A 23,161-nucleotide genomic window follows, 5' to 3' on the forward strand; every position below is an offset into this window, starting at 1 on the left:
TCATAAATAAAAAGACTCCTCTTGCTGCACTGCATTTTATTTCTTCCAGATGCATTTCACCTTTTACACTTTATCATCAGTGGAATCTATAATGATACAGTTTTGTTTTGGTATGCCTTATTCGTATATTATAAAACAGTTCTCTTCTCTTTTTATGTACAGAAATGATTGGTCACAGTTCTTCGCATTTTCAGTTGGTATCTGCGCTTTCTGCCATCTAGTCCCATCTGTGAAATGCCCCCGGGAGAGAGAAAATACAATGCAGCTAGAGTAGGCGTTTGTTATTTACAAAACAAATATTTCTGTGCTGGCTGTGCAGGATGACTACGCAAACAAACTCGTTATCTTTAATATCATTTTACTTCTACTATATCATTAATGAATCCGTTAATTAAAGAACACTTTGCCATATATGACATGGGTAAAAAATTGGATTGTGCTCATTTATCATATTATGCAGATATTTTGTACCATTGAAGAGCATTATATTCTGAAAGGAATAAAAATAAAATAAAATTAAGTAAAGCTATTAAATATAGTGAGCTGATACAAGAAAGTGTTTATGACCTCTTCCCAAATTTATGATGATTACAATCAAATACAGAGTCTTCATAAGAAAATGAAAAACTAGGTGAAGATTTAATTAAAAAATATACAGTAAAACCATCTGAATATGTTTGGATGAATGATAGAGAGGTAATTGATAGGTCAGCAGTTATTTGCAGGAATAACACAAATGTTAAGAAATAGATTTAGTGTTTTTATTATCAACAATCCAAAAGGAATTCCATATTTGATTACATTTTTGAGTAACTTGTCACATACATTTTAGAAAAATGAAAAATTTCATTAATAAATTATCATTCAAAATGCATCCCTATGGTCGTAATTGTTGTGGTCCAGGAACAAGATCAGAAAAAAGATTAGCTGAAGGCGTCCAAGGAATAAATCCTCTAAAAGATGCTTGCAGGCAACATGATATTGCCTATACAGATAATAAAGATTTAAAAAAACTGAATAATGTATCAGAATAGTGTCAATTTAATTTCATATTCCTTGCCACAAGTATGTATCACACTCGAAGGGGACAGCCTCTGTAATGCACAATGGCGAAGTCATGCTACTTCCATTTCAAATTTATACAATAGCAGCTGATCTGTATGAGGCATACATGCCTATGAGTTGTCAGCACAAAAAAATTTCTCACTCCCTGCAACTGCAGGTATATCTACACCTGCACACAGCTTCGCTCTTGTAATGACCGGGCAACTTTACTTTACTCACGGTGAAGTTGACCAACATCAATTAAACTTAAAGACGAATTAACATATTACAGTATCTCTGAGTAATTTTGTTTGTTAACGAGCAGGAAAACTACACTCTTAGTAAGCTCTCCATTGACTTTTTTTGGATTTGCCTGTTGCTAGATGTACACTGAAGCACCAAAGAAACTTGAAAAGGCATGTGTATTCAAATACAGATATATGTAAACAGGTAGATTACAACGCTACAGTCAGCAACGCCTATTTAAGGCAACAAGTGTCTGGTGCAGTTGTTAGATCTGTTACTGCTGCTACAATGGCAGGTTATCAAGATTTAAGTGAGTTTGAACATGGTGTTATAGTCTGGGGAACAACGACCACTTCACAAGTATACTGTGAATACGAGGGAGTCGGTAAAACATTAAATCTCTGTGGCTGGAATAAGATACTGCATGAATGGGACCAAAGACAACTGAAGAGAATCATTCAAGGTGACTGAGGTGCAACCCTTCCACAAATTGCTGCAGATTTCAATGCTGGGCCCTCTACAAAGCTTCACGTTCGCCTGGGCCTGACAACACTGACAGACTGTTTATGACTGGAAACACATTGCCTAGTTGGACGTTTCCAATCTTATCGATCTGATGGACGTGTATGGAGACAACCTTATGAAACCATGGACCCTGCATGTCAGCAGGGGACTGTTCAAGCTGATGGAAGCTCTCTAATGGTGTGGGGCATATGCAGTTGAAGTGATGTGGGGCCCCCGGTACTTCAATTATAACAGGTGACATGTAAGTAAGCATACTGTCTGATTACATGCATCCATTTGTGTCTATTGTGCATTCCAACAGACTTGAACAGTTTCAGCAGTACAATGTGACACCCCACACGACCAGAATTGCTAGAGTAGCTCGAGGAACACTCTTCCAAGTTTAAATACTTCTGCTGGCCATCAAACTTCTCAGAGATGAACATTATTGAGCATATCTGGGATGCCTTGCAATGTGCTGTTCAGAAGAAATCTCCACCCCTTACACTCTTATGGACAGCACTGCAACATTCGTGGTGTCAGTTCTGTCGAGCACTACTACAGATGTTAGTGTAGTCCACGCCATGTCACGCTGCAGCGCATTTGCATGCTCTCGAGACACCTAAAAGATATTAAGCAGGTGTACCAATTTCTTTGGCTCTTCAGTGTATGATATCACAAAGGGAAATATGAAAAAGAATTATTAGTCCTAAATGAATCTGATTGACATTATGATATTTAGTTTTTTGTATTATGTTTCAAATTATCCTTTAGCTGCAATTAATGAAAGATGTGTAGTTTTTTATTATTGCGAGTTTGTTCTTTTATAAATATTCAGGGTCAGGAGATGGCAAAATAATCCATGCAAGATACTCCATATCCCAATGTAACACACTTGCTGTTATTTTTGACAGTTCAGTCCACAGTGTTGCTGGACTATAATGCAGGTTACGGCATGGTTAGGGACTGTTTCACAACTGCTGTAAGGGAGCTTCTCTTATGTCAGTTACCTCTGCTAAGTGGCTGCATGCTTCTTGCATCCCAATCTGCGAATTGCCAGCAAGAAGCCCCGTGTTCGAAGCTATGTTGTGAAGTGACATGCAAGAGACACAACATGGCTTCGAAGACTGGGCTCCTCCCTGCCAAGATGTGACTGTGCTGACGGCTCCGAGCCCCTGGGCGCCAGAGTCACGTGTGCGCCATTTTAAGATTCCAGCAGCATGCGCAGGTCGCTCACAAAACTCCCTCTCTCAGCCTTCATCTCTGCCATTACAGTCACTTCTGAAACATACAGAGTGCAACGTAAGTGGAATCTGTCATGCTGCACATAAAGTAGTTTAGCTGTTGTTCCACCAATGCAGAGTAACAAAGATCTCTAACTAGGTCCAGCTCTTTTAAAGATTCTGAGGTACACTCACCCTAAAAGATGGAAATATATATTTTTTTCAGTGATGTATATAATTATTTGAAGTATAAGGAAGAGCTTAATATTTTCTCAGACATTTCATATAGCTGTCAACGTTTGAGAATGTTGACATCATGCGATGTTTTCAAAGAGGAAGTAGGTAGCCTTAAAGCTGCATCCTTTAAATGCTGCCTTATTCTTTAGTAGTGTCCTACAGACATTATATTATTATGAAATAGGAGGTCTGTTCAGAATACTGCAGAACATTCGTAATTTTTTGGGATGCATCGTGTTGCCGCCAAGTACACCCCACGACTCATGAGTCGAGACCAGGAAGACATCTGCCTCGCAATCTGTGAACAGCTTTTGTATTGCACAAATGAGAACAAGATGTTCCTTAAAAACATCATTATGTTAAAATAACTTAAATTCTGTAACACCTAGCTGATCTCATTCTGTTGGTAGAGACACAAAAATCCTCTGCACCTATTCAGATTTTGGGAGTGCTTCAGCAGTGATGATTCTGTCCAAATGTGTTACTTGAATTAATATTAACGATAACGTGAATCCATTTTTCCATGTAGCATCAACATCACCCAAGTATGTCTGTACGAAGCATCACAAGTGATTCATAAGTCCCATATAAAATTGTGAAACCCTCTGTGTACTTGCTTCTTGTGATGTAATGGGTTAAAGTGGGTAATCACTTGCTCGACTTTCAGCTTACATACTGATGAAGAAGGAAAGTGCATGAACACAAAGCAGCAACCTTGCTTCCCTTGCACTTCTACCACACATTCTTCCCACCTCAACACTGTAACACACATGGAACACAATTTATCCATAAATATGATTACTGTTCTTAGATGTGGTACACACATTTAACATTTGTTTTTAACTCCTTTCATGTCAAGGTAAACACGAATTTTACGTCTTTAGAACAATAATTTTCATAATGTTGCCATTTTTCTAACCCCTGCAACACAAACTATTAGTCCTGGAGAAAAATGAATGAAACCTTTTTTGGTACCAAATTTTAAATTTGTACTGGTAAACATTTTTGCTGCAAGCTGCACTGTTCAAGTTATCCAACAAATTATAAAAAAGTAACCTTTAAACAATCCTCCTCCCACTCCAATGCACACACTTCACTGGACAGGATTTTCAGTATAGTTTTCAGGACACTCATTCCTAGCAATGTGCAAAAATGTGTGACTACACAATTTTGTTCCCCTCATTTTCCTTCTCTGACTGGATTACATGGTGAATACACATTTTTGAGTCCATCAGTAAATTTCTGCCAGTTTGTGAAAATTAGTTCATAACACTGTTGGCATATATTCAATTCCACCTGGAGATATTCATTTACAATGAAACTGGTTTTGGTGTAACGAATGTACTTGAAACATGGTTGTGGTGGTTTTTATTAACGTTTAATACACCATGTAGTTCAACTGTGTGAGAATATTAATACACAAACAATTCATTTGCCAGCAGAAAATCTGGAGCAGGAGCATGAAAGACATTTCAAACATTTTTAATGAAAACTATGACAGGCTACTATGGTGTAATGTATGTAAATGAACATAATGATTACACAAGGAAGCATAAAATGTAATTTCATGTTGTTTAATGTTATTTTGTACTGGGCACACACCAAAAAGTTTTACTTTCTAGATACCTGGCAGCTAGACTTCCTATCTCATTCCACTGTAGAACAGTTGAGGATGCACACTAAAACCGTAATCTAGTAGACCAAGTTTTGAGACTCATTTGAAAGAAAACCTCTGCCAAGCATTATGCAAAACTAAATTAAAAACTGAACACACAAGAAGTTTCCAAATGGAATGGCAACATAGATGGAAAGTACATGATGAAATGTTTGAATGACAGTGGAAGAAAGTATTAAAATTGTAAAAACAAACTTCCTATTTTTTGCGAGCCAACACAGACAGTAATCGTGGGTTATTTTAATTCAGAATGGTAAAAATGAGATACAAAGTGACAGAGGAAATTTTTGGGTCTAGTCTGTAGGGGACAGTAGGGATACATATTGGCTTGAAGACTACCTAATGGAATTCTTTTAAGGCAAAAAGTTTCTCAAGACAAAAAAATACACAGGGTGTATACGGGGACAAGGAAAAATGCACGGATTTTCCCCGGATATCCAGTTTTAAAAAATATGCTTTTTCCCAGGTAAAAATACACTTTTTCCATACTAAGTGACAGTAGGTTTTCCGTAGATTTTCCAGAGGAACTGAAAAACTTATCAATACTTTGAATGGTTAATGTTATACACACTCGCGTAGAACTTCCCAGGGGGGGGGGGGGGGGGGGTATAAATAAATAGAAGTTTTGGAAAGACTTTTACTGAAGGGAAAAAAAAGAAGTTTTGGAACGACCTTTGATTTGCAGCAACATATACACTTCATATTTTCGTATTACGAAAGTATAAATTCAAATTACACCAACCACAGCGCGTTAGTTTCCGGAGCATTGAAATCGAGGTTGCGATGTCTTTCTGTATGCCAATCATATCTCGTGCCACATGATCTTGGCTGCTGATGACAGCAGATATTCAGAGCATAGGACAAATGTTACAGTCAGCCAATAGTAAGATCACTGGTTACGTAGCACAAACACACAAAGGGGAAAAGTTAGAGGTTTATATTAATATACATAGTATAGCTACAAGAAAAGCTAAGCTTTTACATATAATATTAGTCTCTACGATTAACAAGCTACAACAGAAGCTAAGCTTTCACATGTAATATTGATCTTTTTTGCGTGTGTGATACTTTAACATACATCACACTAACGTGCTAGTAAATTTAATGTTATGATGTAAGTGTCTGGGTTCAAAATTCTTGTAAGTGGCTGGTCCTTAAAGTCTTCCGTTTTAAACGCTCTGTGATTTAGAAATTCATCCCACTTTCTCACACGTAACATAATTCATCTTGCATAAAAAGAAATTTACTTTGAAAGTAACACATTTCGAACCACCGTTCGCAATACTATCCGGAGACTGTTAGAAATAGGTTCGATTTACCATTTGCCAGTGATCACCAGAAAACGCATTATTGCGCGTGCACAGCTGCAGTGGTGTACGAAGCCTGCATGTTCGTATGTATAAAGTGCTAGGAGAACTTACATTACACCATAAAAGAAACAGGGCATCAGAGGATACTCCCAAGGGCATGGTAATTTCGTAAACTATACTAAAATGCATAATTCGGCTTTAAGTGCTCATTGGTTTTTTCCAGATTCCCAAAAAAGTAGGTCCCATCTGATACTCTACGATCTCATTTTTGGTTCTTTATTATGGCATAATGCCATATATGGCAGAAAATAACATGCTCTTGAAATTCAGTGAACAGTTGGAAGTAGCCAATACTGTGGAATGAAACACTTCGTTTCAAATAAAATGGTTGCCTCAGCAGAAAGATTAATGAAGCCTAATTTCTTTAGCAAACTTGCAAAAATAAATTCACTGTTCTGCAAGGCGATTAATGTTTGACTGCTAATTACTTGGAAATAAAATTAAATCAGAAAACTGAAACTAATAAAATATTTTTGCCCTCCGTAATTATGTGAATGTATTTTCATTCACTTGATAGCTCCAAGCCACAGAAATCTGTTTTGTTTTCATTTGACGTGGGAGCTGTAAACCAAGAGAAGCGGCGAAATAACTAAATGTCATTTAACGCAAATATGGGTCACGTGGAGCCTAACCCTCTCCACACTACAACTTGGACAACTCCGCGCATGCACGAATCTGGCAACTAGGGCGTGCGGGAAAAATTTTTCTTGTTTGCACCTGGCTGTTTGCTGTATGGGCAGTAGCAGCAAACAGCCAATATTCAACTAGCGGAAAGCGGGAGAAGGAACTGCTCATACGCACGTCAACTACGCATGCGCATCAGTCCCCTGGCAAATGGTCAAACGAGCCTAATGTTAACAGTTGTTACATCATGCCCACAGCAAGCAGTTTATTGTTACAAAGAATTACATAGTCTTCACCCTATGCCCTTTGATATATTTTTGCTATTTGCTGACACTTGTGCGTGCACGGTGTTTTATTGTTGTAAATTGTGCATTTCCTTTGCCGCAAAAGTTTTATTTTTTTCTCTCTTGTATATTTCATTGCTGCAGTTCTCCAGTAGCAGGATACAGTAACATTCTTTGCTAGAGAATCAGTTCTTACTAGTCAAAATTGCAAAAATTTAACTGAAAGCTAAAACAATAAAAAATTCCCGGGTTATTCCCGGGTTTTTCCCGGTTTTCTCCCGGATGAAAAAATTCCCAGGTTTTTCCCGGATTTCCCGGGTCGTATACACCCTGAATACATGATTATATTCTCTTCTGGTTCTGAAAATATTACTGTAGAAGTACTACTGAAAGCTGAAGGACATCAAATAATAAAAAGGAAAATGCATTTTATGAGATAGTGTTATCAATGGACTGAAGCACCATCACAGACGGTTTCTATTTTGAAGGAGAGGAATGGAAGAGACACTATTTTGTAAGAGGCACTAGTGTGAACTTTACAATGAGCCATATATTTTGCGAAACTATGGAGAAGAGAGGAAGACAGTGTTGCCCACCATAATGGGAAGACTAAAGTAGGTTTAGGCAGAACATATCCTGTACAGAAACCTCTGTTTTACAACAGCTAATGGAGAACTCCATAGCAATAGGAAAGGAGTTATACATGGGCTTTGCATATCAGTTAAAGCTTATGATAGTTCTAGAACAAAACTGCCAGAGGCTCTCAAAGATATAGGTGTAGTTCCATATTCTACGCACTACTACTGAAATATGCACAGATATAAAGTTACAAATTAAAATAAAGTGTTATGAAAACCTATTTAAATCACAAAAAAGAGGACAGCTGTGGAGGAATGTGATGTAGAGGTGTTTTCATTCAGTTCTTCTGAAAACCAGGCTATGTAGCTAAAGATGCATACTATCTTCCAAATCCATCCATTTCAGGTTTTAGGTATATATCAGAAATATAACAAATGAGAACTACAGAGGATTCTACCAAAAACTGAATATCTGGTAGTGAACAGTGGCACTAGATTTGAATTACATGTCAATTACAGAGTAGCTGTGAGACAGGTCCAACAATTTAAGCATCTACAGGGCACATAACGACAAAAGTGGATCAGGTAGTAGAGAACACACAATACAACAAAACACATAAGTAATAGGGTGTATGGATTTATTTTTGGTGTAACAAGACCCTTTTATAACAATAATAGGGAAAGATTGTGTGACTTAATTGTTGACTCTGTCCTATGCTATGGGTTTTACAAGCTGACCTCAAATGATGACATAGCCATGGAAATGCATTATTTAGACAACAGTATCAGAATTACAACAAGCCAGAAGGAAACTAATTATGAATTAAGAGCTACAACTGGGAGAAATGGAACACTGATAGACAGGTCTGAAGAAAAATTAGTAAACTCGTATGGAGTTACGTTGAGATTACAGATCATTGGTGCGCCAAAAATGGAGATAACAAAGGTTGATGGAAATGCTGGAGACCACGATGTAGCACTGCAGTGTATGCACAGTGGCTGCCCCTCAGTGTCTTGGCACGAGGTAACAGGAACACAATATGCTGCTGTTAAGTGAAATTTGTATAAATTAATCTTGTATAATATAATAATTTTTCAAGAATGGGAACTGCCAATTATGAATTCAGTATTATAGTTTGTAAATGGAAACTGTCAAAGGTCATGGGAACCATGTCAGAACAGCAATGAGAATGGTCAAATGCATCTGTTTACTACACAAACTGAGAAATAACTTTCAATATATTTCAGCAGCTTTTAATGAAAATATTCAGACCTGTAATTGAAGTAGCACATGAAGTGAAGGAAGATATCTCATGGTCTCTACATTTTCTGAGGTTCAACTCCAAGGTTAAGCAGTGTTCAACAGAACTCCTTACCTATGATTTTAGAACTTCAAAATTTTCAATTAATTTAAAAAGACTCATTTTAAACTATCAGTGTCATAATCATATCTTAAAAGGTATTTTCAAGCAAATGTTGAACCTGGTAACCTGGATTAACTCTTAACAATATCAAATGGTGAATAAGAACCTCATGCCAAAAACTAAACTGGCATAAAATAAATGCCAAAATAATAATAAACTATGGTATTCGCATGACATACCATCTGTTGGATTTGCCAACTCATAATCAAACTGTCACTTCCCAAAGTAACCTATACATTCGGCTATGCTGTAATCAGTATATAACAACAAAGAATTAATTGATTTTCAGTGCCTTTGCCAACTTACCACCAAGGAATCACCTTACAACCTAATATATACCTTGTGCTATGGCACAGATCAGTCTGTCACAACAATTATCATTATGCTTTAGCCACCCTATCAATATTTGTTATATTTACGCACTTTCCTAATTTTTTCCACAGAGCTGAGTGTGGATTACATTTGTGAAATTACTGACAAAAGTAATCCCAAACTGATACCTCACTTTTTAAAATTCATAATGAAGCACATTTACATTTATTAAAATTCAAGTACAGGAATAACGTCATTGCAACAGTTTCATTATTGGGCCCATGAGTTAGTTTGCCAGCCAATACGTGACCATACTCCAAATGGCTGCATTTTGTCAAATTTCAAGTCATATGCAAATGAGGCTTCACAATTCACACGTAGAAGGGCTTCCATTTTCTGTAATATTTACAACAATGTGAAGTGAATTTAGGAGTTGGTTATGAACAAACTTGTCAGTAATTGATGGTTTATAATATATTTCTAAAAATTATTCATTATGCATTTCAGGTATAGAACATTATCAGATGACCTGCTATATTAACAACACAATGCAAAAATGTATAGAAACGCATTAATACAGACACAAAGGTTTTTGAAAACCAACATTACAATACTGTGACAAGTCCTTCCAGCTTTTAAGACCACGAAGTTACTGCATTCAAATAAAGCAATGCTGAAGTGACATACAGACAGCTAGCAGACAAATGAATATAATGGGGAAAACTACATACGTAACCTTCTTTGTACGAGACTGAGTGTGAGTGACAGTGCTGCAAACTGCCAATACAGGAAAGTAAATCATTACTTTTAACCACGATTTATTTTACAATAATAACAGAAATTTTTACATATTTAAAGTAGTGTATATTTCATGCAAACATACAGGGAAATTAAACATATTGAAGGCAAGTAGTAAGCAATAAAAAGTAAAGTAAAAATATTTAACCTTAGCATAAAATTGTAGTTACAAAGTACCTTGCAGTGTAACTGGATAGATACAAAATCTACTCACCAAGCAGCGGGGGGTGAACACAGATATAGAAGGTATTATGTATGCAAGCTTTCAGAGCCATTGGCTCCTCCTCCTGGCAGAAGAATTGAAGGGGAACAGAGGAAAAGGAATGATGGGTTGGTTGATTTGGGGGGAGGAGGCCAAACAGCGAGGTCATCAACCCCATCGGACTATGGAAGGATGGGGAAGGAAGTCTGCCATTCCCTTTCAAAGGAACTATCCCAGAATTTGCCTGAGGCGATTTAAGGAAATCGAGGAAAACCCAAATCAGGATGGCCAGATGCAGGTTTGAACAGTCTTCCTCCTGAATGCGAGTCCACAGCACCACCTCACTTGATATGAAGGAAAAAGACTAGAGAGGTTTAGGAAAAGGGGTAGAGTTCAGAGGAGTCACCTGGAACCCCATAGCAGGGGCATATTACCAGATGGGATGAGAAGGTAAGACAGATTGTTGGGAAATGAACTGGACAAGGTTTGAAAACCTGAGAGCTAAGAAGTGGAAAATAGGGCAGTATGGAAGACAGATTACTGCTAAAACATCATACACAAGTTAACACGGGCACTGTGTGTGACAGAGGTGGGTTGAAAAAAATATACACGTCAGAAAATGAAAGATATAGGAAACTAAAATGTTGAAGAAAGGAATAGGTACTGTGAAGAAATGCTGCAATGGAAGAAATTAAGCTAAATAAAGGCCAGGTGGGTGGCAAGAACTAAGGACATGTTGTAGTGCCAGTTCCCACCAGTGGATGTCAGAGAGACTGGTGTCTGGGGGAAGAATCCAGATGGTATGTGTGGTGAAACACGCACCAAGGTCATGACTGTCGTGTTTTAGTGCATGCTGTGCAACAGGATATTGTGTTTGCCAGTATACACCCTCTGTCTATGCCCCATTCATCCTGATAACCTGGTGGTAGTCATGCCGATATAAAAAGCCAAATAGTTTGCATGTAACAGCTAGTATATGATCTGTCATTTCACAGGTGGCTCTGCCTTTGATAATATATGTTTTTCCAGTTACAGGACTGGTATACATGGTGGTTGGAGGTTGGTAGGAAAAGACTGCCTCTAAGTTGAAGTGTGTTGAGGTAGTAAGTACTGAAGAATGATCAACATTTTATTCTCATTACTGTACTAACACAGTGCTAAAAAACCAATAAAAAAGTGAATGGTAACAGACTATGGTTTTCAGCATTTTTGATTAGCTACTACCTTAATTTCTCTTTTGTGTTTTGCACAGTTACAAATGTATGATTTTCTATTTTGTGATGCACACAGTCAAATAAAGCAAGTTACAAAAGAAGTATTTTTTATGCCCAAGTAAAATCTTTTTATATATATGAAGATGGTATCTGTTCTTTCAGACATGTCCGAAAGAACAGATACCATCGGTGACCATGCAGCTCGGTAGAATGAAATTACAATGAAATAAATACGCTTAGCTGCATACAGGCATTGACATACGTCAACGAGGACAGATGAAAATGTGTGTGCCGACTGGGACTCTGACCTAGGATCTCTTGCTTACATGGTAGACGCTCTACATCTGAGCCACCGAGGACACACAGGATAGTGAGACTGCAGCGAATTACCTCTGGCACGCCTCCCGTGAGACCCACATTCTCAACTTATTGTCTCGCACTGTATTCATAGTGCCTTTGTTTTGGACATTTGACCATCTTCTTCCGTGCAGATGCACCAGTGCCTGAACTCTTACGGGAATCGGCAGTAAGATCGCGAGTAATGAGTATAATGGGCAGGGGTATTATGAACATAGTGCAGGTCAATAAGCTGAGAATGTGGGTCTCACGGGAGGCGCACCAGAGATAAGTCCCTGCAGTTGCACTATTCTCTATGTCCTCGGCGGCTCAGATGAATAGAGTGTCTGCCATGTAAGAAGGAGATCCCGGGTTCCGAGTCTCGGTTGGGGCACACATTTTCATCTGTCACCGTTGACATATATCAACACGCATGCAGCTAAGGGTATTCATTTCTTTGTAATTAAATCTTTTTACTTTACCTTTCTTCATCTTTACTACTTGTCTTCAATATATTTTATTCTGCATTTATGTTGGCATGAAATATATCCTAACTTAAATGTGTAAAAATTTCTGTTCTTATTGTGAAACAAATCTTGGTATGAAGTAATGGCTTACTATCCCATATTGCCAAGCTGTAGAGCCACCACTCTTATGCCATCTAGCATAAGTGAGGTTACCTATGTAGTGATGAGGGCCACTATATTCATTCTTCCGCTAGATGTGTGTATGTCATCTCAGCTTTTCCTTCTTTATGTGAATAAAGGAACTACATAAAGTCTAAAGACTTCTTTGTCATAGCACTGTAATTATATTGTATTGCAGTATGTATTTATGTGAAAAAAATATGAATTTCGGGTTTTCACACCTTTATACCCGTATTAATAGATATCTATACATTTTGAAATTTGCAGTATACAAATGTGTTGTTAATTTAGTAGGTCATCTGGCAATCAGTTACACCCAAAATGCAGTATGAAAATAAAGGAATTCCATCACCACCTAGTTATTACTTTTTGCAAACTGTCAGCCTTTTACAGAATCACATTAAAAATTGTTAGATATGATTGCACATCTCACTACTGATTTTCATTGGTAGTTTCAATAATCAATGTGTGATCTCATGACTGTCACACCTTTGCTGACAATACAGACCTTCATTTTGCACCTATTGGACTGCCTAACAATTAACTCCTAATGACATTTAGGAGAAACCGAACTTTACAGCTGTTGCTTGTGCCAAAGCCTTGTTTACGTATTCAAAGACGGATTTTGATGTAGACTGTCATGAAACTAACTTCTCAGACCAGTGATCTTTGCAAACTCAATTCCAAATTAATTATTTTCAATGAGAAGGGAACAACAACAATAATTAAATCACATTTTCTATGTTACTTAATAATGCGCTACCTGCACCGGTTCAATGTATAAATCTCTTTACATTGCTGATATTCACCATAGGGGGACCAATCTTCTGCTGCACATTAAGAGTTGACATTTACAAGAAGCATACCAAATCAGAATAAACCCTTTCTATGCTAACATTCCATGAATTCCATTGAGTGGTGCATTATTAGTTTATGGCTATTTATTGAACTCTACTCTCCATTCAATGTGAGGTTCTACACAAACCATACTTTAATGTAGTCTTATGAAATGTCACATTTAACATCAACACAAAGAGTTCTTATGGGGCTGACACTTTATTGCTCACATTGTGGTTTTGGAGCAGTTAAAGTTCCATCATCTGGCGTAAAAAGTAAAATCATTTAACCATCTGAGATCATCTTCACCCCAATGTTGTCTAAGAGCAAAGGTTCAAAACGAGCAAAAAGGGCACAAAGTCCATAAAAATTGCTCCCCCAAAAGAAACAGATTTTATGGAATTGATGCTCCCTCACCCTTGTTTTAGTCTTTTGACAATTTTTGTTCCATGACAACATTGGGGTATAGAGATAACATCAGATGGCTAAATTATTCTATTTTTTTACACTACACGAAAGAAATTTGACTGTAGTGAAACCAGCCGTGTATGCCATAAAACATTGTTGATTCAGGATTATTGTGTGATTTATTCATTTTACAAAATTAAATCGACAGATAACCGTATTATTATTATTTATACTGAATTTATCATGCTTCCAGCAACATAACATTAATTACACTTACTAACACACCATCCTGCACACAGAAATTAATGAACAGCAGTGAGAAACACAAAGAAGCCACTTACCATGGTGTCTGGTATAGCACACATCTCATCTGTTTTTTCTTCTTTGACTGAAATGGTTTTCAAGTGGTCGAGGACTATAGTCTTGTATAGGCCTACCTGAAAAACGTGGGCTCTCATAAGAACACTCAAATTTAAAACCCTTTACTGAGCACAGGAAATGGACAACTACACAGGAAATAAAACAATTGGTAGGACACAAAATGTCCAATAGAAAAACTGATTCACAACTTTCTGGTTATAACATCACAAAAAACAAAGTAATAGGATTTTTTCTTTTAAATAGATGCTTCTGAATTATGATCAACCAAAACAACTGTAGACTAAAGTTAATTCACCAAATCCAAATAAAAACATTTATTACAATACTACTTGTGAAGGGAAAAAAAAGATGCGATGGCTCTTGAAGTCTTGCTAGATAAATACGGAATTAATTTATTTTGGGCCTGTACTGTAACCCATGAGGTTTATAACCGTATTCTTACTAATAATGGTAAGGACAGAACGGAATTCGTACTGTGAACCAGATTTTCATTATAACATTTAACATCCATTTTTAACACACGGTTTGTTTGAAACTTTCTTCATCCGCATTTTCATGGATTTATACCCACTACCGCAGTGTGCAACCCTTATGAACTCACTACAGGGAAAAAAAACCACACACACTGCTGTTCACATACTGTACTGAGAAACAACTGACCTTTTGATCAACACAACACATTTAACACATGTTCCCTCACAAAGTGACGTTTTCTCTGACGTGCGTACCACTGGTGACGAATCTTCTTTTCTCTGATATCGAATAATGCACTTAGTGAAAAAATACACGTACTAGCAGCTCTTACTGAACCTACTTCGTTTGTTACACATCTCCAAAAGCCTGTTGCTAAACGTTTTTACGAAAGTACACTGAAACACCCTTATTACTATGTTCTTCTGTCAATACACGATTTAGCGATCTGTAGAGCGGTATGAATAGGCGAATGCTCGAGCACACTAAATGGCACAGCAAATGCAACAGAATTCGGCATTTCCCTTTCATCCAAATGTAACAATTCACGAAATTATGTAATAACCGTGGGAGGTTTTAATCTGAAGAACTTAGCAACACGAACCAATGGCTCATGCTACAGACCGATGGAGCTCTACATCAGATCACAGCAAAAACACTTATTGTTCCTCGTTCACAGCCATCACAGCCCATGGGCTAAGCAAGCCACCATAACGATACTAATGTAGGTAGTAAATCTGCGACATTCACTATGCATTTCTTCTGGCCAATAACGAAGTATTTAACACTAACTATGACTCTCTCTCTCGGGATGAACACAACCTGAAACATTTGGCAATCACACGCCCTCCCAGTATATTACAGAAGTCGGCCAATGGTGACGCAACCACTATTTTTCGGGCACGGAATAAAATTTCTTTGAAGTATGCCCAGTAAAAAAAAAATACTAATAAACACTGTATTAGTATAGTTAACATAACACGTAGGCATTTACTGCTTCTCAAGATCAACCAAACTATAATAATAAATTCTGCATTAATGCCGTTTCAAAATAAAGTTTCGTATTTCCAACATATATGGTTATAAATTTCAGTAGCTTATTTCTTACCTAGAGGCATTAATTCACGTATTCCTGCTAAATACAAATTGCAAGTGTTTTTCTTCTTCTTTTTATACAGAGCAGTTAATTCTTGAATCAGAAACTTCGACCATAGATACTAGTAGACTAGCCTTGCTGTGCAGAAGCTATACGGCTGGTGTGGCTCCAACATAAACCACGTGACTGTTGGCTAGTGATGGGCTAAACTGCGATTTTCCGATACCAGTGATTTCTGTGAATGCTACTTTTGAGTATCTGTGATTCTTAACTGTGATTTGTCGCAGTTAAGAGTCGCAGTTAAGGAACATAGGTCGTGTATCCCTCCGCCACTGCTATTTCTGCGATTTCTGCTACTTCCGCGATTTCTGCGATTTCTGTGACTTCTGCTACTTCTGCGATTTCTGCTACTTCTGCGATTTCTGCGACTTCTGCTACTTCTGCGATTTCTGTGACTTCTGCTACTTCTGCGATTTCTGTGATTCCTGCGATTTCTGCGACTTACCACCGTATGAGAAAGTTACATCTGTCAACACAGAAAATTGCATCTCAACAAACCTGTCTTTGGCAAGTATGTTTTACGTTTTTTCTTCCGTTGGCTTTAATTTTGTATTAAAGAAACAACTGTGAAAATATTAATAGTGTAATTAATATGTAAGTAGCCGTACAGTACCGTAATAGTTCGTATTTAGAAAATGAATTGTAACATATTGTTATGTTCACAGGTACCTGAACTACATTTCAGTCACTCAGTAAAGTGATAACTCAAAATATCATTGTCAACAGATCTGAAGAAATTGCCACTGCGTCTTTAGACCGTTTTCGTCAGACGAGAGGTTAGTTTCTAAGCGTTTCGATGGACTTAATTACTTCAGTGTGATCGTTCTTGCAAATGTGATATTCATTATAGCAAATATTAGCAATCTACTCTGTCAATTATATTGCTAGTAATTAATGACAGCAAAAATTGTTTAATAATCCTTGTGTTTTTGCAGACACAGTTCTGACTCTGATTACTGGTTGCTGTACGTATCTATCCACATCAAGGCTGTTTTTGAGAGAGACTCGTGAAGATTCAAGACAGTTCTTAGAGGATTTGCAGTTTAAAAGTGAAATAATTGTGAAATAAGTGTGTGAATGATTACACTGTGTTTTATTGAAGTTGTTGTGCGATTTTAAAGGAATAATAAATGTCAAATACAGTGAGTGAATAATAAAAATCTCATTTTCCACATGTTTAAGCCGCCCTATACCCATAATTTTCCGCCACTTACTTATTGGTAAACACTTGTTGGAGAGTGACATGCCGCCCCTCCCCCTTTCTCCACAATCTTGGTGTGACACTGACCTGTAACTTATCCCGAAGTCTACAATATGCATTTTGAGGCTGTTGATATGAAAGTGGGAAGTACAGATCTTCCAGTTAAATCAGGAATAGCTTAAGTGCATTACTTGAAAGTAACACAGGAAAAGCTTACTTATGTAGGTGGTAGTAGTGTCGGCAAAAAGTTCTTGTGTGTGAAGTTGCCATGTAGAACACCAGGTGTAAAACTTTTCTCCCGAGTCTTGAACTGTGTCGGAACAAAAGTGAGGCATTCATATGACTGTTTTCATTTCTCTACACTTATACAGATGTCTGAGTTCTGCTGTGTTAACACTACAAAGTCCTGTAGGCATGTGGAGTATTAACCAAAACTGTCATATTGGAAGCAGAATCAAACACATTTGTTACGTTACTTGATATTTTCAGGAGAAAAAGGCAATGTTGTTTCTTATTAATATAATACATTCAGAGTCACAGCAGTATTTGACCAACCATAACTGATGCTGAATGTGCAATTCGTCATATAATATGAAGGGCTTATTTCAATAGTGGTACAAGTCCATTACCTCCACTTTTCTGTCTATAATGCGTCTAAAATTAGTGATCCAAACAAACATAAATAAAGGTTCACCTCTAGCAAGAAGCCATATGCTTGAATATTTCTGGTATCTCAAATGCAGATTTGTCAGCGCTCATTTAACTTTACGAGTCTGTATCTCAAAATGAACAAAAATGGACTTGTACCACTATTGAAATAAGCCCTTCATATGCACACACAGCACATCGAACTCGTGAGGCACAAGGCTCTCATAACGAAGTACGTACGTCGGTCAACAGATGACACTAGGAAAAGTATGTTAACTGCGCTTTTTAGTTGCTACTTGCGACTCTTAGTTGCGATTTGTCACAGAAATCGCAGTTTGCCTCGGTAGCGAATAGCGTAGTATGAACTTTGCTCAACAGATGGCAGTGCTAACTGCGCTTTTTAGTTGCTACTTGTGACTCTTAGTTGCGACTTGTCACGGAAATCGCAGTTAGACTTGATACCGCATAGCAGAGATGGACGTAGTACGAACTTTGGCCAAAAGATGGCACTGTTAACCGCGCTTTCTAGTTGCTACTTGCGACTCTTAGTTGCGACTTGTCACGGAAATCGCAGTTAGACCCGATACCGTATCGCAGAGATGGACGTAGTACAAACTTTGGCCAACAGATGGCACTGTTAACCGCGCTTTCTAGTTGCTACTTGCGACTCTTAATTGCGATTTGTCACGGAAATCGCAGTTAGACCCGATACCGTATCGATGAGATGGACGTAGTACGAACTTTCGCCAACAGATGCCACTGTTAACCGCGCTTTTTAGTTGCTACTTGCGACTCTTAGTTGCGACTTGTCACTGAAATCGCAGAAAGCAGTGCTAAATTCGAGCAATAGATGGCTCACGTCTTTGAATATGAAATACTTCTTGCGACTGCTAACTGTGACTGAAATCGCAGTTAGATTCTGTAAAGTTGCTACTGTGATATCTGTGACTTCTCAGTCACTGTGATTTCTAACAGATACGCGATTTCCTGCCCACCACTACTGTTGGCAAAACGTGGCGGGATTTCAAATCAGCGGTCTGCCATCTTATGTTTGTATCGGATTTTCCCCACATTTCTCAATTGACTGCCAAACGCTTCCAAGAAAAACTACTTTTTTATTTGTGAAAAATTATGCCAGAACTACATTTGACCTGGATTTGTTCAAAGTACCATTTATAAAATCTAACAAATACATCGAACGCCACTCTGGTGGGCAGCGGGACGAAATTACTATAAAGTATCAATTATAGTAAAAAGTCGTTAAAATTCTTTTAAACAGTAAGAGTGGGTTCGTGTAAGTGTTTACTTTAGGAGCATGTCCATTTTAGAGTATCAATTTTAGGTGCACTTCAAAGGTTCAGTTCCCACTATTTTTACAAAAGTTTAAACTATCAGTTTAAAAAAAATGATATTTTAGATGAAAGGTGAGACTTGGCAGTTTCAGAAAATAATTTTGGAGCCTAGGTTTAAAAATGACAGACACTGTAAATACAAATTATAGATATACATTGTAAATAATAATTAACCTATCAAAACACTTCTCCTCGAAGTGCTTCGAGCAAAGGCGCGTATGTGCAAACGGCTTAAAGTTTTTCCGTTTCAAGGCCTGTATCCAAAGCTGCCTTCGGTTTTCATCCTTACAGAACCTATGAGTAGGAACGAGAAGCAGTTATACTTACTTCTGTAACCGAATCATCACAGATACTTTCCAAAATGTAATATGAGTCTGAGTTTACAGGCATCACTTTGAACACTTTAATTTACGTGATACTCTCTTTCAAGTGTAAAAAACATATAAAAGTCACTTCAGCAGATTTCAATAAACGCGTCTGCACTATCTTAGACACACTTACACGTGAAATGTAATGCCATTTCCCCGACAAAACACTGAGTACAGCCATAAGGGCAACACGAAACAACCATGTTTTGCCAACATTCACGTGACTTCAGCCCAGAGATGTTGGAGCCATGAAAATGACGTCAGGGCCAGTCTATTATATTTATCATGGAGGTAAGAATAGAGGGAGACGCCGTGACGTCACAGCTGCGAAGCCATGTGAAGCCGGAGGATGCTAAGTTCACCCAACCTGGATATGATGTGACGTCATTATGACGTATATACGCTTTAGTCGATTAACACACCTATCGACTTTTACGAACGTTCGATATTCTAAACTGTCGTCAGCTAGTGGTTTGTTTTGACACGTTCGATTCTGATAACAGCTCAGTGTGGCAGCGTATATGTATTTCGCCGAAATAAAAGTGCTGGATATTAATAGAAATATTCCTGACCGTGGCCTTGAAAACACCACGGACAACACGTTTCGTAAAAAAGTGAAGTCTTCTTATGTCCAGACCAGATTAGATTGTGTGATTGTTGTATTGAATGCTTACGCCGAAAATAATATTTATTTATTATCAATATTTTAGTATGGTTTCATCGAATTGGTCTTGTCAGTACATATTAGATTGTAGCAGCATACTCTTGCTGACTTTTTTTTCTTAATTTATGTAGCTGAAAGAGAACTCGTGCAAGTTTGTTAGTTAAGTAATTTATATGTCCATCCCAAGATAGTCTTTTATCAACCATAATTCCAAGTAATTTTACACTCGGACCGCAGAGACAGGTACCTTAGTGTCCAGTAATGACTGGTGTGTAGAATGATTGAATTTCGAACTTAAAAAGAAAAATATGAGGCATTGTTGAAGAAAAATCGTCGACCGGAGATGAAATACGAGGGGAAGTGGATTTCTCAATGTAATCTTAACGAAAGGTTAGTGTCTTGACGCATCTAAAGATTTTGGCTGCTGAGTGCTTCTTCTCACCGAGTACGAATAACCGACGCACTTCAGCTGGGTCAGAAGTACATCAATTTCTGCTTGAGATTCACAATAACCACGCAATTGCCCGTCGTCATCGATGCTGAACTCTTTTCAGCTTTTCTCTCATTAGTCTCTCGAATGCTGAACACATAATTAGAGACGAGCAACGAAAAACAACGCACAGGACACACACAGAGTACAATACACGATTTAAACGCAAGGAACGCAAAACACATTTAAACGAATGGCGCAGAGCACAGCGCTACCCTGTCACAACCTCTCGAAAGTTCACAAAAGTCGAATAGTCGATATACGTTTTCTATCGTTTTCGATGTAGCGTGATACGTCATAATGACGTCACATCGTATCCAAGTCCGGCGAACTTAGCATCCTCCTGTGAAGCCGAGGGTAGCCATCTCAATCCGACCAAAACATTGCTGCTGTAAGCTTGAGTGCATAGGCTTGTCGCTCGCTTTTGGAAGGATTTTGCGTTATATGGTGACTTGTGTGGTGTTCGGATGTACGAATCGTTCTGATTGTGATGCGAAATCGAAGGGAATAACATTTCATGTGTAAGTTGTCTCGTTGAGTGTGATTTTACAACTTCATTGTGAATTAAGTACATCGGTACTTGTACTATAGCGTGTTTTTCTCCTGTATGATTTTAGATTTCCTAAAAATGAAAGTCGAAAAGCTCTGTGGGAGAATGCCGTGAGGAGGAAGCATTGGCGTGCGTCTAAATGGAGCACTATATGTTCTCAGCATTTCCGAGAAGAGGACATAGACCGAACTTCCCTTTCAACAGTAAGGCTCCGAGAAAATGCTGTACCATCAGTTTTCTCTTCACACCCTAAACATTTGCCAAAGGTATTTTAATTCAAAAAATTAAATTCTTAGTTTTCAAGTTCACGTTTCAGTATAATACGTACGTATCGTCGATAATCGAAGTGTTGAGTAACTCACTTTGTCTTCATCACGTACCAAATTAAAAGCTAACACTACATTAATTGGCGTAAAGTATAGGCCTAAACAGGACACTGTGTAGATTTGCCATTCTATGTACCGTATTTCAGTAAATATTGGTGGTAATGAACAGTGTTTCCCAGTAGTGTAACGTAACTGAAATGTCCCAGTACGTATTACAAACAAGATGTATTTATGGGGCTTTGGAGGGAGGGTATAGCTAACTTAGTTTTCAGTTTCTATTATTTAGTTTGTGATACACGTTTATTACTGAATTAACAAAATTGTATCGTTTACATTGAAGGCTAGCTATTCGTAATATTACATTAAAAACTATTTTTAATCAGAAGAAACGCGGAATTTCGCCTTTACGAGATTTTATTTTAAACAAAAACTTTGAAACAACCAATCTGATGACGTTACATGCATATATGGTGCAATTGGCGACTGTAATACACGCAGCGCTATAGCACACTGGCAATGTTTTGGTCAGAGTGTCATGGCAGCGAGCCACGCCCCCATGGCTTCAAAACGTAGCACGGCTGGGATGCGTAGCGCCATCTACCCTTATTCTTACCTCCATGATATTTATGGTCGAAGATCAGAAAACAAACTGTTCTCAAAGAAGTTCACTGTGAAAGAATCTACTATCAAGGATGCTTCACAACCTTGCATACAATGTTGTTGCTCTTGCAGAACGGGCGCCCTATCTACTACTCACGCGCTTTCCGTCAGTGTAATGTGTTTTATTCATTTCATAACTTACACAATTTCAGAACTTATGTCTGAGATACAGGAGACATGTCAAGGTAACAATTTCCTTTTTTAAAATTTTGTCACACTTATAATAATACTTCGTTAAGAATTTACTTACTTAAAATTTGTGAAACTTACAGTATTTACATCCACTATAACTATCATAAATTTTAGTCAATTTTAGGGATCCAGCTCAAAGTATCACTTCGTCCTTCATGAAATCTTCTGCAGCGTCGCTTTACGTGAAATACTTTGAAACATAACAGAAGCGTTCTGATATGATGTTACCTTACAATATCATATCTTAATTTACACTACACCCCGTGCAGTATATGGCCTCTATTTACGGTGGTAATAAATTATATAACTTAGACAAGATATCTGTATGATGCAAAAAGTGGCAACTGACTCTAAGGAATTAAAAGTGTGAAGTCATCCACATAAGTAGGTACTAAAGTAAATCCACTAAATTTCGGTTACACAATAAATCACACAAATCTAAAGGCTGTAAATTTAACTAAAGACTTAGGGACTGCAATTACGAATAACTTCAATTGGAACGATTACACAGATAATGTTGTATGGAAAGCAAACAAAAGACTGGGATTTATTCGTAGAAAACTTAGAAAATGCAACAGGTAGACTAGAGATAGTGTGTACACCACGCTTGTCCGCGCTCTTCTGGAGTACTACTGTGCAGAGTGGGATTCACATCAGATGGGACAGAGGCCATCGAAAATGTTCAAAGAAGGTTAGCACGTTTTGTATCATCACGAAGTAGGGGAAAGAGTGCAACGGA

The 23,161-nt window shown here is 37.7% G+C and overlaps 3 long non-coding RNA genes across 5 annotated transcripts in view; 2 read left to right on the forward strand and 1 right to left on the reverse strand.

Annotated features, from left to right (window-relative positions):
* Positions 1-1,362, forward strand: part of LOC126108634 (uncharacterized) — a 96,042-nt gene extending 94,680 nt beyond the window's left edge. Inside the window, exon 2 of the long non-coding RNA XR_007523572.1 lies at positions 1,223-1,362. This is a non-coding gene — a long non-coding RNA (uncharacterized LOC126108634). The remainder of the gene's footprint in view (positions 1-1,222) is intronic.
* LOC126108633 (uncharacterized) lies at positions 740-16,041 on the reverse strand. 3 transcript variants are annotated; one of them, XR_007523569.1, is made up of 3 exons: positions 15,924-16,041; positions 14,305-14,400; positions 740-3,075 (listed from the first exon to the last, which is right to left on the reverse strand). It is a non-coding gene; the product is annotated as an uncharacterized LOC126108633 (long non-coding RNA). The 3 variants fall into 3 exon arrangements; XR_007523571.1 differs by lacking the exon at positions 15,924-16,041 and adding an exon at positions 15,053-15,663 and having other exon boundaries at positions 14,305-14,396; XR_007523570.1 differs by lacking the exon at positions 15,924-16,041 and adding an exon at positions 15,053-15,663.
* A 251-nt stretch (positions 16,042-16,292) lies between these two features.
* Positions 16,293-17,062, forward strand: LOC126108638 (uncharacterized). The gene is made up of 3 exons (XR_007523576.1): positions 16,293-16,482; positions 16,637-16,747; positions 16,907-17,062. It is a non-coding gene; the product is annotated as an uncharacterized LOC126108638 (long non-coding RNA).
* Positions 17,063-23,161: the final 6,099 nt, after the last annotated feature.

This window comes from Schistocerca cancellata, chromosome 11 (genome assembly GCF_023864275.1).
Source record: "Schistocerca cancellata isolate TAMUIC-IGC-003103 chromosome 11, iqSchCanc2.1, whole genome shotgun sequence".
Classification (NCBI taxonomy): Eukaryota; Metazoa; Arthropoda; class Insecta; order Orthoptera; family Acrididae; genus Schistocerca; species Schistocerca cancellata.